Below are 14631 nucleotides of genomic sequence, written 5' to 3' on the forward strand. Positions count from 1 at the left end.
CTAATCAAGCCGACTTGAGGTTTACAATGTGCGGCACTGCAGGCAGCAGAGCAATACAGCTGATGCCTGAAATCTCCAATAACAGAGCTCTGTACAGTACAGAGCTCTGTTATAAGGGAGGAGGATGCTGATTGGCCAGTATCAGCTGGCTGCCCTGCCATTGGCTGATCCTCTCACACCCCCTTCTCTCGGGAGCTGAACATAGCAGCAGCAGTAGCTTCCTTTTCAGTTATGACACCAGGAAGCGCGCCAGCCCTGCTGCTGCTGAAGTGCCAGGGACAGCATAGGAATGGAGCCATCACCATGTGCCCAGGTGATGTGACAAGGTGAAGTGTCCTGCAGGCTTCTATCTACTGCTGGGTGGGAGCTCCATGTGGATCTTTATGAATTGAAAAAGTAAATAGCCAAGACAGAGGCTAAAAAACACCTGCTTCTGACCCTTATGTTAAAACATAACTTTCATTTGATTGCTAACACCTAATGGAAAAAAATCATTTTAAAAAGCTGCTGTTTCTCTAGATGACCTTATAGTAGTGGTAATAGAGTCTCATGGGTCTATAAAAGCAGCTACACTATTTTTACAGACCTTTGAGACTCTATTAACACTACTATCAACATAAGGTCATCTAGAGAAAAAGCAGGTTTTTTTTATTCTTTTTTTTTTTTTTTTCCGTTTAGGTGTTAGAGCAATCTAATGAAAGTTATGTTTTAACACCTAAAGGAATTTTTTTTTTAAAAACTACTGTTTCTTTAGATGACCTTATGTTGATAGTAGAGTTAATAGAGTCTCAAAGGTTTGCAAAAATAGTGTAGCTGCTTCTATAGACCCTTGAGACTCTATTAACACTACTATAAACATAATGTCACCTAGAGAAAGAGCAGCTTTTTAAAAAATTTTTTTTTTCCTTTAGGTATTAGAGCAATCAAATGAAAGTTATGTTTTAACATAAGGGTCAGAAACAGGGTTTTGTTTAGCCTCTTGGTTATTAGTTTTTCTATGCAAGTTCTCTGGATCAATGAGATTTTTTCCCCCATATGGTTTATATATGGAGAGCAATGTCCAGTGATAACAGAGAGGACTATACTGTATATTGTACGGGGTGGTGCAGGGGTTATACTGTATTGTATGGGATGGCGCAGTGGTTTTTATGCTCTTTGATGTGACAATTATCTTAGGTTTTCCTATCGCCCACCTTTGATGGCGCTGTGCCCAGCTCTGAGCTGATCCCGCTCAGCAGCTGCCAAGGCTTAGAGGAAACACTGGTTCTGTCAATCCCGTGCTGCACTTTTTCGCCCCATAAGATGCATTTTTGGGGGGAAAATGCCCCTGCGTCTTATGGGGCGAATACTAATCAAGTTATTAGTACCAGAGGGCCAGGAAGCGCTATACTCACCTCTTCCTGGTCCTCATGCGCTCCACTGTGAAGGCTGCGCACAGTGTGAGGCCGCGCTGTGACCTCACACTGTGCGTGCCCACACAGCATACTGTACAAGAGGATTACCGAGCACGAGCGGTGAGGAGCGGCAGCGTCCGGAGCAGGAAAGTGTTTTTTTATTTTATTTTATATGGGGCACGGGGGATTGATATGAGGCACTGGGGCTGATATGAGGCACTGGGGCTCTTATCTGAGGTCTGATTGGGGGTCATTCACATTGAGGTCTGATCTCAGGTCTTATTGGGGTCTTATTGACATTGGGGGTCTGATTGGTGGTCTGACCTGAGGTGTAATGATTTTTTTTTTTCTTATTGTCCCTCTCTAAAACCTTATAGGGCGAATAGAGCGTCTTATAGGGCGAAAAATACGGTAAGTTTAAAAATGATTTCTTCTCCCTTCATTATATTGATAGTGCAGGTCTGTATGTATACAGAGTGTATTTGTGTATATATATATATATGTGTGTGTATGTGTATATAATATATATATACATACATACACAGGTGCGTGCGCTGCGTCTGTGTTTGTGCTTTAGGGTGCACACCCTAATGCAATAGGCTGCGCACGCCTATGGTGTGAGGGGAGGCGGGGCGTTCACTATTTAAACCTGGCCCTCCTCCCCCCACTTGTCGGTTCGAACGATTTCAACCCACCCAGGAGCCCTCCCTTCTTTCAGGTCTCATCATTGGGGTAGCCCCCTTTAGGCTACCCTTCGATAAGCAGTTCCGGCATAACTCTGCTGCTTCTAGGTTGGGGGGGTGGAGTATAGGCTTAGGTAGCGTACCCTCTCAGCATGAGCCGATCCGAGCACAACTACATTTATGGACATTGTAATGTGACTACCGTCAGAACACCAAAAGGAATCACACCAAATACTTTTCACCACAAAACAACTCTGGGACGTATTTTTGCAGGTATTATTTTTCTGGACAGTGAGGGAGATGTACTAATCTTGCCTAATGTTAATACAGTGTACAAATTTTACATTTCAGACAGTTTAAAGTGAATCTGAAAGGAGATTTACGCTGCCCTATCTGAGAGCAGGTTATGATAGATGTACAGAAGCTGAACTCTGTGATATATAGATTTATATGATTTCTGAGTGAAAGCATATCCTGACAGGACTGAGAGACTGTAAGAGTCCTGCTGATCAAAACACACAAAGTGGCTCACAGCCGTTTGCATGCGCATGTTGGTACAGGGAGAGCTGTCAATCATCCTGTATGTGGGCAGGGTCAGCGTGACTCTCACTGTCCCTCTTAGGAGTCATGTCAGGATTCACTCTACTTTTTTACTCAGAATTCCTGCTCCAAATCAGGCAGTTCACCCCCTGTTAATTCTGAACACTTTGCGTACAGCACTGAAGGTTGTAAGCAGGCCTCAGCGGTGCCTGTCAGCCCTTTCTTTTCTTGCTATGTTGAGGAATGTGCTACTGGATCCCTGGAGCACTAGAGAATCCATCGATATAGTATGAGGGACTTACCAGAATTACACTAGGGACAAGGCCCTGTACAGACATAGGATTGCTCTAGTCAGGTGAGGAGACACTGAAGGCAGCGGCTGATGTTGTCTACACAGTGGCCTAGCAGAAGGGAAGCAGCCCAGCTAGAGAGCAATGCCCGGCAGTACTGCTAACCTGGGGAGTGTTTTTGTGTGCACTATATTCTCCAGTATATTCATTACATGTCTGATGTGTGAGTGGTGTATGTTGCATGTTTCTAGTGTATGTATGCATCATGGGGGTCATCTACGAACTGATATACTCCAGTTTTCTGGCGTATATCTGTCGCAGATGGCGGCACAAAGGTTATTTTGTGTGAGCAACAGTGTGTGGCATGTTTTATAATGTGTGTGAGAGGTGGGTATGTGGCATGTATAGTATATAGTATTGTATGTGGCATGTTAGGAGAGTGTAAGATGTATTAGTACAGCGCCATATGTTAATAATGTAGCACGCTGTCTGTATTGAAATCAGTTATTACATCTATACTCTGCAGTACCTGTGTAGAACTGGCATCTGTCCTTTATATGGTCACTGTATGGGAAAGTGGACATGACTGATTTAGAAAAACACGCAATTCTGATGCGGTTTTTTGACTCTTTTTTTTTTTACGCAATGTGTGTTTATTTCAATACAAAGCTGAATTTACAACTTTAGGTTTTTGGCACAGATCTCTGCCAAACAATGCGTGGAAAACACCCAAAAAATGCATGGACTTACATGGAGCAGTTTTTTTTCTGCTTTCTATTATTTCAATAGCAGATTCAGCGCCGATTCTGACCCAATATAGTGCATGCTACTTCTTTTTCCACGCTTCTTTTATACACATGTAAATGGATGGGAGGCTGTTTGAGGCATTTTTTGGAGCTGATCTTGAGGCAGAAACGCTTTAAAATCAGTGCAAAAAAACTCTGTGTGAACTGGCCCTTAGGCAGTTTTATTGATTATGTTGGTGCTTGTATAGTGGCAGTGTACGAATGTATTTCTATACCTGACCATGGGATTTATGTGGTCCACTATTTTTTTCCATCTTGTGTTGATGGTGTGGTTACATATTTAAGGAAGTGGTGAGGGAAGTGACAAAGTTAAAATTTGCCACAGCATGCATTGCTTGCTGCTTTGTTTCTGTGACTGGTGGGTGTGATATTGTATGTGTGCCACAGGGCTGCTTTTCAGTCCCAGTCTGGCCCTGGTGGACGCACTTCCAATAGGTAAGGGTCCCAATGGTAGATATCTAATAAATGTTAATGGAATTAAAACCCCTTCAAAATATGAAGTGCATATATAAAACATTTTTGATTTAAATTGTCACAACCATCTCATACAATGCTACAAATACCACTCCTTCAATGCTAAAACTCTTCATCTGGATTGTTCAATAACCACAAGTGCCATCATTTTCAGAACCCAGTGATCATCTTTTATAAACCTTTAGCGGTCATTATTTTTAGGCTTTCTAACAGTTATTATAAAGTAGTGAAAAAAACATAATTGTTTGAAATGTGCATAGTATAAAACCATCTAACAGCTTGTGCTGCGGGAAAATCCATCTTTGTACTTTCAGAGTTGTTGAAAAAAATCCCAGGAATTAGTTTAAAACCAAGTAAAGAAAACATTTACATAGGGGTTGTTCTTTAGCTAGAGAGACATTTCTCAGAATTTGAAAAATATATTTTATGCTGATGCATGAGCGATTTACCTTGAACTGTTGGACAAAAATGTAGCTGACACTGTATGAAAGCTTTTCAAGAGCGATACAATTAAGTTTAAAAATAAAATACATAGCATCAACGTTGTCCCAATCACTTTTCATCTGGATATCTAGCTCAAATAATAATACTATGTAAAAGAAATGAAAAAGTAAGAGAATTGAATGGACCAGGAGGGGAACATATAGTGGATCTGTCAACAAAATGGAAAATGATTGAAAGATTGGTAAAAAAAAAATAGGTGATGCGAAAGGAAGCAGTAGCCATCCCATGGTATATGCCCAGGCACAAGACCTTGACCCTAGAGTGGAAATGAGGAATAGCTGGGCACCAAGGGACAAAAAGCAAACTCATGAGCAAATAATGAACTTTATTGTAACTTTAAAAAAAATACCCCAAAAAAACATTTACTACTAATATTAGTAAGAAAGTACTTATGAACTTTTAATTTTCTATTGAAACAAGTTTAGTCTCCACAGTGTTTTTATTATACATATTAGATTTATAGACGAATGAGGTGCTCAGTGTTGATATGGTTAGCTGAAGTTTTGGAAATCATTTTATATTGTCAATTTTATTTTTTCTGTCATACGGTATAAATATTGCCAGTGATTTACAAAGTCATTAATGGATAGCTCTGGGTTTTTGTTGAAATGTTACAAATTCTGATCTTCCATTTTTACAAATCGAGTGTCTACATCTTGAGAAATGTCTTCTTTTTCATTTATAGAGTACACAAGAGATACATTTTATTCCTACGTTTTTGGCATGCTGTATCTGTATCTCTAAATTATTTGATTGGTTAACTGATCACAAAAGAGGAAAATAAAAGTTGTTCTTATATCCACCCTCTATTTTTAGTGTAATCTAAAACATTTCGAAAAACTGTTCCTTGAAAAAAAAAAAAACACCACACAACAAAAAAAAAACACTTTTCGTCTGCTAATCGAGTGTGGGGATTACAAATCCGAAGTCAGAATTGTTGTAACACGTCACAAAATTTTGCTATGAATAATTATGCATAAATGAATTAAGCACTTGGAAAGCATTGAATAATTTTGAACAGAGTGAGTTGTACTTCCAAAATCACCAGATCTACATCAAAGTTTGCGTAGTAAACAGTGTATGAAAATGTAATGGAATAACAAAATTTCAAAAAGTCTCGTTTTTTAGTTTGAAAGTCTTACTTGAGCAAGACCCAGTACTGTTAAAAGTGCTTCAGACATCTGCTTTTGCATTTGTGAACAGTCATATTTTCCCATTGCAAAAACCAGCAGTAGTCCCCCATCATGTTGGGATTCCAGCGACCTTGATACCTGTTCTCCATTGTAGAAATATCTTTATGGAACCGCTTCCCATGTTCATCACTAACTCTATGTGTCCCAAATTGGGTGGGAAAAAGTCAAGTTGAGAATGTAAGAAATGCACTTTCAATGACATTCGGCAGCCAAGTTGTTCATATGCTGTAAGCATGTTGTCTACTAATTCAGCATAGTTTGAAGCTCATCTGTTCCCAAGGAAGTTCTGCACTACTAGCAAAAATGCATCCCAAGCTGCAAGACGCACTCGCTATGTCAGATTCTTGCGCTGATCATAAGTAGTGTATTTGCCATATATGTAGCAGAAAGTGTCTGGATCTTTAACACATTTGCATTTATCCATCTTAAGTTTCAAAACTGATAACACTATAACAGATCACTTTATCAAAATCTGTCAAGCTTGCCTTATATACTTACTGCTGACATCAGCCTGAGGGCGTCCGAACAGGTCTGGACATGTCCATTGGAATATCTCCAATATAATGCATTAATATTATAACTGAATAGGCTTTGCATATACTTAACCCTTTAAGGACCTCCGCCGTACATGTATGGTGGAAGTCTGGTCCCCAAATATGGCGCCCCATAGCCGCCAAATGTGACCACGGCATCTGCACAGTCCGAAAGCAGAAGTCACACACTTCCGCTCCAGTAACAGCGTTCCCCGGCTGAGATCGGGGAACCTGTTACATTGATCTAATAGGCTGAATCCTCAAGCAGGCTTCAGTGCCTATTAGATGACTGAATTTTTGTTCCTGCTTCCTGCCACATGGTATGCAACCGTAAATGGTGCCATTAGAAAGTACAACTTGTCCCGCAAAAAATAAGCCCTCATAAGGCTATGTGAATGGAAAAATAAAAAAGTTAGGACTATGGGAAGGTGCGGAGTGAAAAACAAAAACTCAAAAATGGGAAATCCCAGGGTCCTTAAGGGGTTAAAATCTAGACATGTCAGGCAAATTCTGAGTTCATATTTGGAATCAGCACGCTCATTTTAGTATAAATCACATGTTTTTCTCTCAGTAGCAAAATCATTGTTGTGCGGTGTAATTAAAGTATAGCAAAAAATATGGTGTAATTGTGGTAACATTTTTCACCTTACCACTGCTATCTCTGATTACATTTATATGGGCAAGGTCTCAGTAAATGTAATCCTGCCATTGGTAATGCATAATTTAACTTACCGTATTAATCCATCAAAACAATCCATCATTTATTAGTCATTGCCAAGAAGAATTTCCTCTATATGTATTTTCTCTAGTGCAGTGATATAAATATTGTCTGATGACAACTCCTCCATGTTTTGTAAGTATGAAGATTTGTAAATGAGGCTCCATATTTTTATTTCTTCCGTGTGCTGTATTTTAAGAGATGAACTGAGCTTGGTAATGGATTAGAATACCCAGTCTGGCATAGCTGGCATATTTTTGGAGAATTCTGACAGTGGTACTTTGGTCTGTGATGAAACATATCATATGTTCTTTTACATGCGCATTAAGCTATTTTTGTACAGTTGTGCTAACAATCTTAGTAGCATTGACAAAATCTTGGCTCATGACTGTTTTATGCCCAAACATACTGTCCTCATTTGAACTTTGAGAAACAATTATAAGTTTTGCTTTGTTAAAATTTGTTAAGAGAGATGTCATCTTACAAAGAACTAAAACAGAGAATCCACAGGTTCCCTGACGACTGGAGACCTGACCTGCTCCTGTTAGGTTGCAGAAACAGGAGGTTTAATCCTTTGCTTTACATGGTTATGCCTCTATGTAAACCATCAAAACAAGAAAGGATATAGAAGGGAAATACCCTCCCCAACAGCAACACATACCATTATAAAGCACAGAATACCTGCCCAACAGGATCCAATACCACAATGCAGCATTTAATTAATCCCAACACCTCCAAATAAACACCATCATGCAGCATAAAATACTCAACATTATTGTCTCCTGACAACCCCTCTCCCACTGGCAGCAGCATTGTCCTCTGACCCCCCCCCCCTCCCCCACTGTGCAATATTGTCCCCTGACAACCTCTTCCCCACTGGCAGCAGTATGGTCCTTATATGTCTCTCCTCTCTTGGAGACTTGCAGGATAGGAGCAGAAAGGCTGGAGTTGGAGGTGGAGAGTTTCTCTTGCAGTTATTCTATATCCTATTAGGTGGTGAAGGACTTTTGATGATGTCTTGCACCTGCAGCCTCCTAACATTGGAACTATGCCATTGTCAGTGCAGTTCCTTTACCCTTAGACGGTTCAGGACCTATAATGACGTCATAACAGGTCCTTTAGTTTTCTAAGCCTCTGAACTACACTAAGGATGCAAGATTCACATCTTAAGTGCAATTATTATTCAATCAGAGAGAATGGCCCAGTAGGGCAGATTCCCAGTCTGTACCTGGGTATTGTCATGACAGTGCCATGGCAGCCAGGCACTCCCTGGAAGTTTGATGCCCAGAAAAATTGCCCCTCTGGCCCCCCATGCTATGCCACTGGATTGAACTAGATATTGTAATTTATTTTTCAATTGAATTCCATGGTGGGATATCTATCTATCCATCTATCTATCTATCTATCTATCTATCTATCTATCTATCTATCTAGCTATCTAGCTATATATTTATAAATATTGCTTAAAGGGTTTGTCCTATTAAGACAGAGATAGTTCAAGTGCTCAGCTATCTCTGGCCTATAGAGCTGAATAGAGTGGCTCCATTCAATCAAGGGAGTACAAGGCCTCTTTCTCGTGATTGGCAAGGGCCCCAGATGTCGGACCATACTGATCAGACATTAGGGGATAGGTGATAGGTTGTATTAAAGCCCCTTTAAGTCTTAAGTACCACTCCTAAAGTGCTAAGATATAGGAACCTTTTATACATGCGTATGATTAGGCCAATTATCGGGAACATACTGTATGTTTGGATAAATGCTGATTCCTGATAACTGGCTCATGTAACGTCCCAGTGATCATCTGACAAGCTAGCAAACGCTTGTTACCTGACTCAATAGATTATTTATGCAAGTATGAAAATGCTCGCTGGTCAGCATCTATTTTAGTAATCCCTATTTAATTTTACTGGCTGGTGTAGAAAACCTATTCAATAAGCCTTGCTTGACTTCTTTTATCATCAATTTGCTGCTCATTATGGCCCGAAATTGAGCCATGTAAAAGGAAACTAAGCTAAAGTTACTGCTCACTTTCTGCCACCACCATATTGCCACACAAGATAGCTCTCATTGTCTTTTTTGCTTTTTTATTGCCATATTCAGAGGAGGCAGCAATCCTATTAATTTGTCTGGTTTGGTGGTCAAGGTTGAGCGAAATAATTGCCAACCAGGTTGAATACATGTTGGTAGCATTCAATATTGTTGTCATGCTAGGGATTGGTGAATCCCTAAATTCCACCCACACCACTGTCCCTACCTACTTGCACAATCTGTTTGAAATGACTACCGACAACTTTATGAGCTCCCCTTGCTAACTAAGCGCAGAGACCTAAGAGGGAATAAAGAAAAGGTTGAAAAAAAAATAAATGCAGTGACAGACAGGCAAAATGGGTACCGCAACAAACATTGACGAGTGGAGAGGGAACAAGCTGGACCGGAGCAAGACCAGGTGAGTCAAAACAGACCAAATCAGCAGACAAAAATCAGATACAATACCATGGCAAGGTCAATACTAGGAGAGCCCACTGAACCAAAACCGATGCCAAAAACCAGATACGATACCAAGCCAAAGCAACCAGGCAATGGTATAGCAATGCTGATGGCATGTGGGACAGCAAGTACGTTACAAATGTAATGTGGTGTCAAATAGCAAATTTGAATTATAGGATGCATGCAAACATGCATTTTTTCTTTGAATCTATATCAGTATCGGTGTAAGGGAGGTTTATTTTTTTGTTATACAAGTAGATACTGTCGGTCAAAACATTTCATATTCTCTTTCGTCTCTACTCGAAATTTAGACATTTTTACCCTATTTAACAATTTTTCCTCTTAAGGAGTTTAGTCCATAGATTGCAAAGATTATTGATATTTGAGCCTAATCATGAGTGTGATTACAAGTGGGTGTTAAGTGTCATTTTAAATATAAGTTGGACACAAACAGTGTTTTTCAAGTACTTGTGATGTGGTTAAAGTTGTCAGAATTTAGGCATAGCTTGTTTTAAGCTATGAAGGTTTTGGAGAAGGAATAGAAGAGCAGTGTTTTAGCTTCTTGTCTCCAGAATCTACAGCCGTAGTAGCTACTGTGGATGTTATAGAAACCACAGAAGAGGCTGCAGCACATTATAGCTGGATTGACATCCTGGCACTATGACCTCCTTTGGTAGAAATAGCAGAAGAATATGGTATGGACCTTAGTCAGCGAATAATATCTAGAGAATAGATAGACTGCAATATCATGCAATGTGACATAATGGATGTAAGCTTCTGATTAATTCAGTATTGACACGTGTCATCTTGAGGTCCACTCTCTTTGATCCTGCTCTACAACCTTCTCTCTATCCATGCCAGCATCTCTGTCTTACCTACAGTATGTGCATCTCTACTGGAAAGTGAGTTAAGTACAAGTACAAACTGAAAAGACTAGCGTGGTATTAGCAGGAGGTGCTCAAACCCACATGCAGTCGTGCATATATATAGGGGAGCAAATCCTGCACTTGTGGCCCGTTTCTAATGGCGATCCCCAGCAAAAATGCATACGGTGGAGGATGCCCGCAGCGAACCACAAGTACCACAATAGACATCCCACACAAGGTAGCAATTGTGTGGATGTCATAATCAATATAACAATATAACAAAATAGCAAAGACAGGTGCACTCTGCGGTCTTACTAAACCCTCAAACTGATTTTAAAATTGAGAGATTAGTCAACATGTCCTACGGTGTAGAACATGTCTAAGCCCGGGCACCACGCCAAGGTTTCTCAAGTAGCCCGAGACCTAACACTCTCCTAACTGGGCCGTATGGGCAATACCAGGAGCCAGTGGGCAAATTACAGGAGCATGAGGCCGACTCACAAACAACTCACCAGTTACCTCCAGCATGTAACCATGCTTGCAATGGGAGGAGGGAGGAGTCTGCGAGTCCCACTCAAGACTGGCTGATATATCCCAGGCCTCACAGGTGCACCTAAATGTGGCCTGTAGATGGAAAACAGGCACATTTAAATTGGTGAGTTGTTTGTGAGTCGGCCTCATGCTCCTGTAATTTGCCCACTGGCTCCTGGTATTGCCCATACAGCCCAGTTAGGAGAGTGTTAGGTCCCGGGCTACTTGAGAAACCTTGGCGTGGTGCCCGGGCTTAGACATGTTCTACACCGTAGGACATGTTGACTAATCTCTCAATTTTAAAATCAGTTTGAGGGTTTAGTAAGACCGCAGAGTGCACCTGTCTTTGCTATTTTGTTAAGTACAAGTACAGCATGTTAGCAAGTAAAATATGTCACATAACGTGACCACTTTAACCCCCCAAGTCACATTAAAATGCAAAAAAACTCCCAAAAATGTCACTTTTTAAATTATACATTCTAAATTTATGTCTGAAGTAAATATAATTGGTGCACAACTCAACTATTTAAGTGCAGCTTAACCCCTTAGTATCATAACTAATTTTAGCCTTAAATGGGTTCTCCGGGAAATAAGAAAATGAAAATACTTAAATATTACTTTATCATAAATATATTCCCAAATACCTTTCATTAGTTATAATGGTTTATTTTGTTTGGGGAGCAATCATTAGGAGAAATAATACGGCAGCCGTCCTATTAGTACACACAAAACCTGTCCTAATGTCACCGCCAGTTCTGTGAGAAGGTCTGGCAGACGTCCTTCTCTACCTCTTGCATGATGTTCTTTGTTTTGGTTTCACTTTGTCATCTCCTTTCCTTCTCCCAGGTGTCACCTATTTAGACTAATTGTCTACCTTTATATTCCCTACCATACTGCCTCACTTTGCGGTTTATACTACTTCCTGGATAAAGTGTTCACTGCTGGAGTCTGCTGCTGCTGTTTACTCAGATAAGTCTTTTCATTATTGTGTTTCCTTGCTGGCTTAATTCTAGGTGACCCTGACTCCGTCCGTATTAAGTGCAGGGAGCTGGTGGTCGTGTCCCCTCACTATTATAGGGTTTTCAGGTGTCGCACAGTCTTAGGTACGTGGGCATGCAATCGTCTACCATTGAGACCCTTGCATGGGCATAGCAGTCAGGGAGAGCTCTTAGGGTTTTATAGGGCTCACCTATATGCTCCTTAGTTTGGGATCAAGCCAGTCGGACGTTTATTCATAAGTTCCAGCTATCTGCAACATCATCTGTGACACCTAATCACACAGCAGGACAAGTTACTTCAGAATACTGCGCTAAAGAGCTACCTCATCCTCCTCTCTGCTCTGCTTGTCAGGGATTATGATCCTGAATACAGTTTAATATGATCTTCATCTGAATCTCTGTAGGAATGGAAATCATAAGGAGACATCAAAGGTGCATTCCCATCTCAGACAATGGGGGCATATCGCTAGGATATGCACCCATTGTCTGATAGGTGCCGGTTCCACCCCCGGTGCTGGTTCCCTGAAGGTTGTGGAGGCTGCACTGCGCATGCGCAACAGTCCTCCATTCATTTCTATGGGGCCACCAAAAATAGCCGAGTACTGCCTCGGCTTTTTCCGTCGGCCCCATAGAAATGAATCGGAGCAGGAACCCGCACCTGTCGGACAATGGAGGCATATAATAGCAATATGCCCCCATTGTCTGAGATGGCAATACCCCTTTAAGTACAGAGAGGAGTGTGGGGGTGTTGATAATGAGCAGCAGAACCTGTATGCAGTCTCCATTATCACAGCCCCACATTACCACAGCCTGTTCTGTCCATCTTCTCTGTACTTCATGTCTCCTCATGGACTCCATTCCCACAGAGATTCAGCTAAAGGTCTTATCAGCTGTATTCAGGATCATAATCCCTGGTAAGTAGGAGAGTAGGATGAGGCATCTCTTTAGCTCAGTGTTCTGAAGTAACTTGTCTTTCTGTGAGATTACGACAGGTTTTGTGTGTACTAATAGGATGATGGCCACTTTATTTCCCCTGATGATTGCTCCCCAGACAAATGAGCCACTATAACTAATGAAAGGTATTTGGAAATATTGTAAGGCAGGGCGGTGATGACAGACCACAGTAAGAATTTTTAAGTCCAAAGAGTGCTTTATTACAGGTTTTTCAGCATATACAAGTGAACCTTCCCCAGTTATATCATCACTGGGGAAGGTGAGACTCCAGCACCAGCACAACAAAACAAAACAACAAAAATAAATACCTGCCCATCTAGGCACTGGCTAATGCACAACATTTCTTGCTCACCTTTAAGTTTCACAATAGGGGAGAGATCTGGCTTCACACAGCCTCACCGTCTGTTATAACCCAAGCTCCAACCATGCAGGTTAGCTTCTCCAGGCATAACTTCTCTCAGACTGACAGTCTGGGCGGGGCATTTCCACTTCCGGCAGGCCGAGGAACTGTCACGGCTGTATGTGAGCAACAACAGTATACACAGTAAAAGAGCTACTGACCGGACCCAAACTAGGGAGGATAAAGGGTGACCCCTGTCCGACCCTCAAAGCTCTCCCTATTCTGCTAAAGCACATGCCCGGATCCAAATGGCGGAACGAGGCATGCCCACGTGCCTAAGACTGATGACCACTGTAACCCCTACAATAGTGGAAGGGGCACGGCCACCGGTGCCCTACTCAGTATATGGAGGGAACCGTGGCCACCTCAGATCCAGTCAGAAAATAATCAGGTACACAACAATGTCTGTACACTTAGCTGAAGGTGTTGCAGCCGCAGAGAAGACGGATCCAAGGACAGCTGGCAATATCCGGAGTGCTTGCTGCAGCAGAACACAGGTCCAGTGAACTGATAGCTACAAGTGAAGATACTAAAGCAAGAGCTACAACTGAAATGAGAACTATAATCCACGCCCTACAATAGGAGGAGGGGTGATATAAAGAGAGGGAAATCAAACGCATGAGGAACAGCTGGGAGGAAGGAAACCAAAAGTAAACAGAGCAGTGAGAACTCCTCCCAGCTCTAGTAGTGAAATCATCACAGGGGTGGAGAAACAGAGCTGTGAGAACGTCCCAAAGCTCTGGTAGCGACAGTACCCCCCCCTCTACGGGTGGACTCCGGACACCCAGGACCCACCTTCTCAGGATGAGCCCTATGAAATGCCCTGATGAGGCGAGTGGCTTTAATGTCCGACACCGGAACCCACATCCTCTCCTCAGGACCATAACCCTTCCAATGAACGAGGTACTGAAGAGAACCGCGGACAATGCGAGAGTCCACAATTCTGGAAACCTCAAACTCCAGATTGCCATCAACCAAAATCGGAGGAGGAGGCAAAGAGGAGGGTACCGTGGGCTGGACATATGGTTTTAAGAGAGATCTGTGAAATACATTATGTATCTTCCAAACCCGTGGAAGATCAAGACGGAAGGCAACAGGATTGATGACTGACAAGATTTTATAAGGCCCAATAAACTTGGGACCCAATTTCCAGGAGGGAACCTTCAGTTTAATGTTTCTTGTAGACAACCACACCAGATCACCCACATTCAGGTCCGGACCAGGCACACGTCTCTTATCAGCCACACGCCTATACCTCTC

Source organism: Bufo bufo, chromosome 4 (assembly GCF_905171765.1).
Source record: "Bufo bufo chromosome 4, aBufBuf1.1, whole genome shotgun sequence".
NCBI lineage: Eukaryota > Metazoa > Chordata > Amphibia > Anura > Bufonidae > Bufo > Bufo bufo.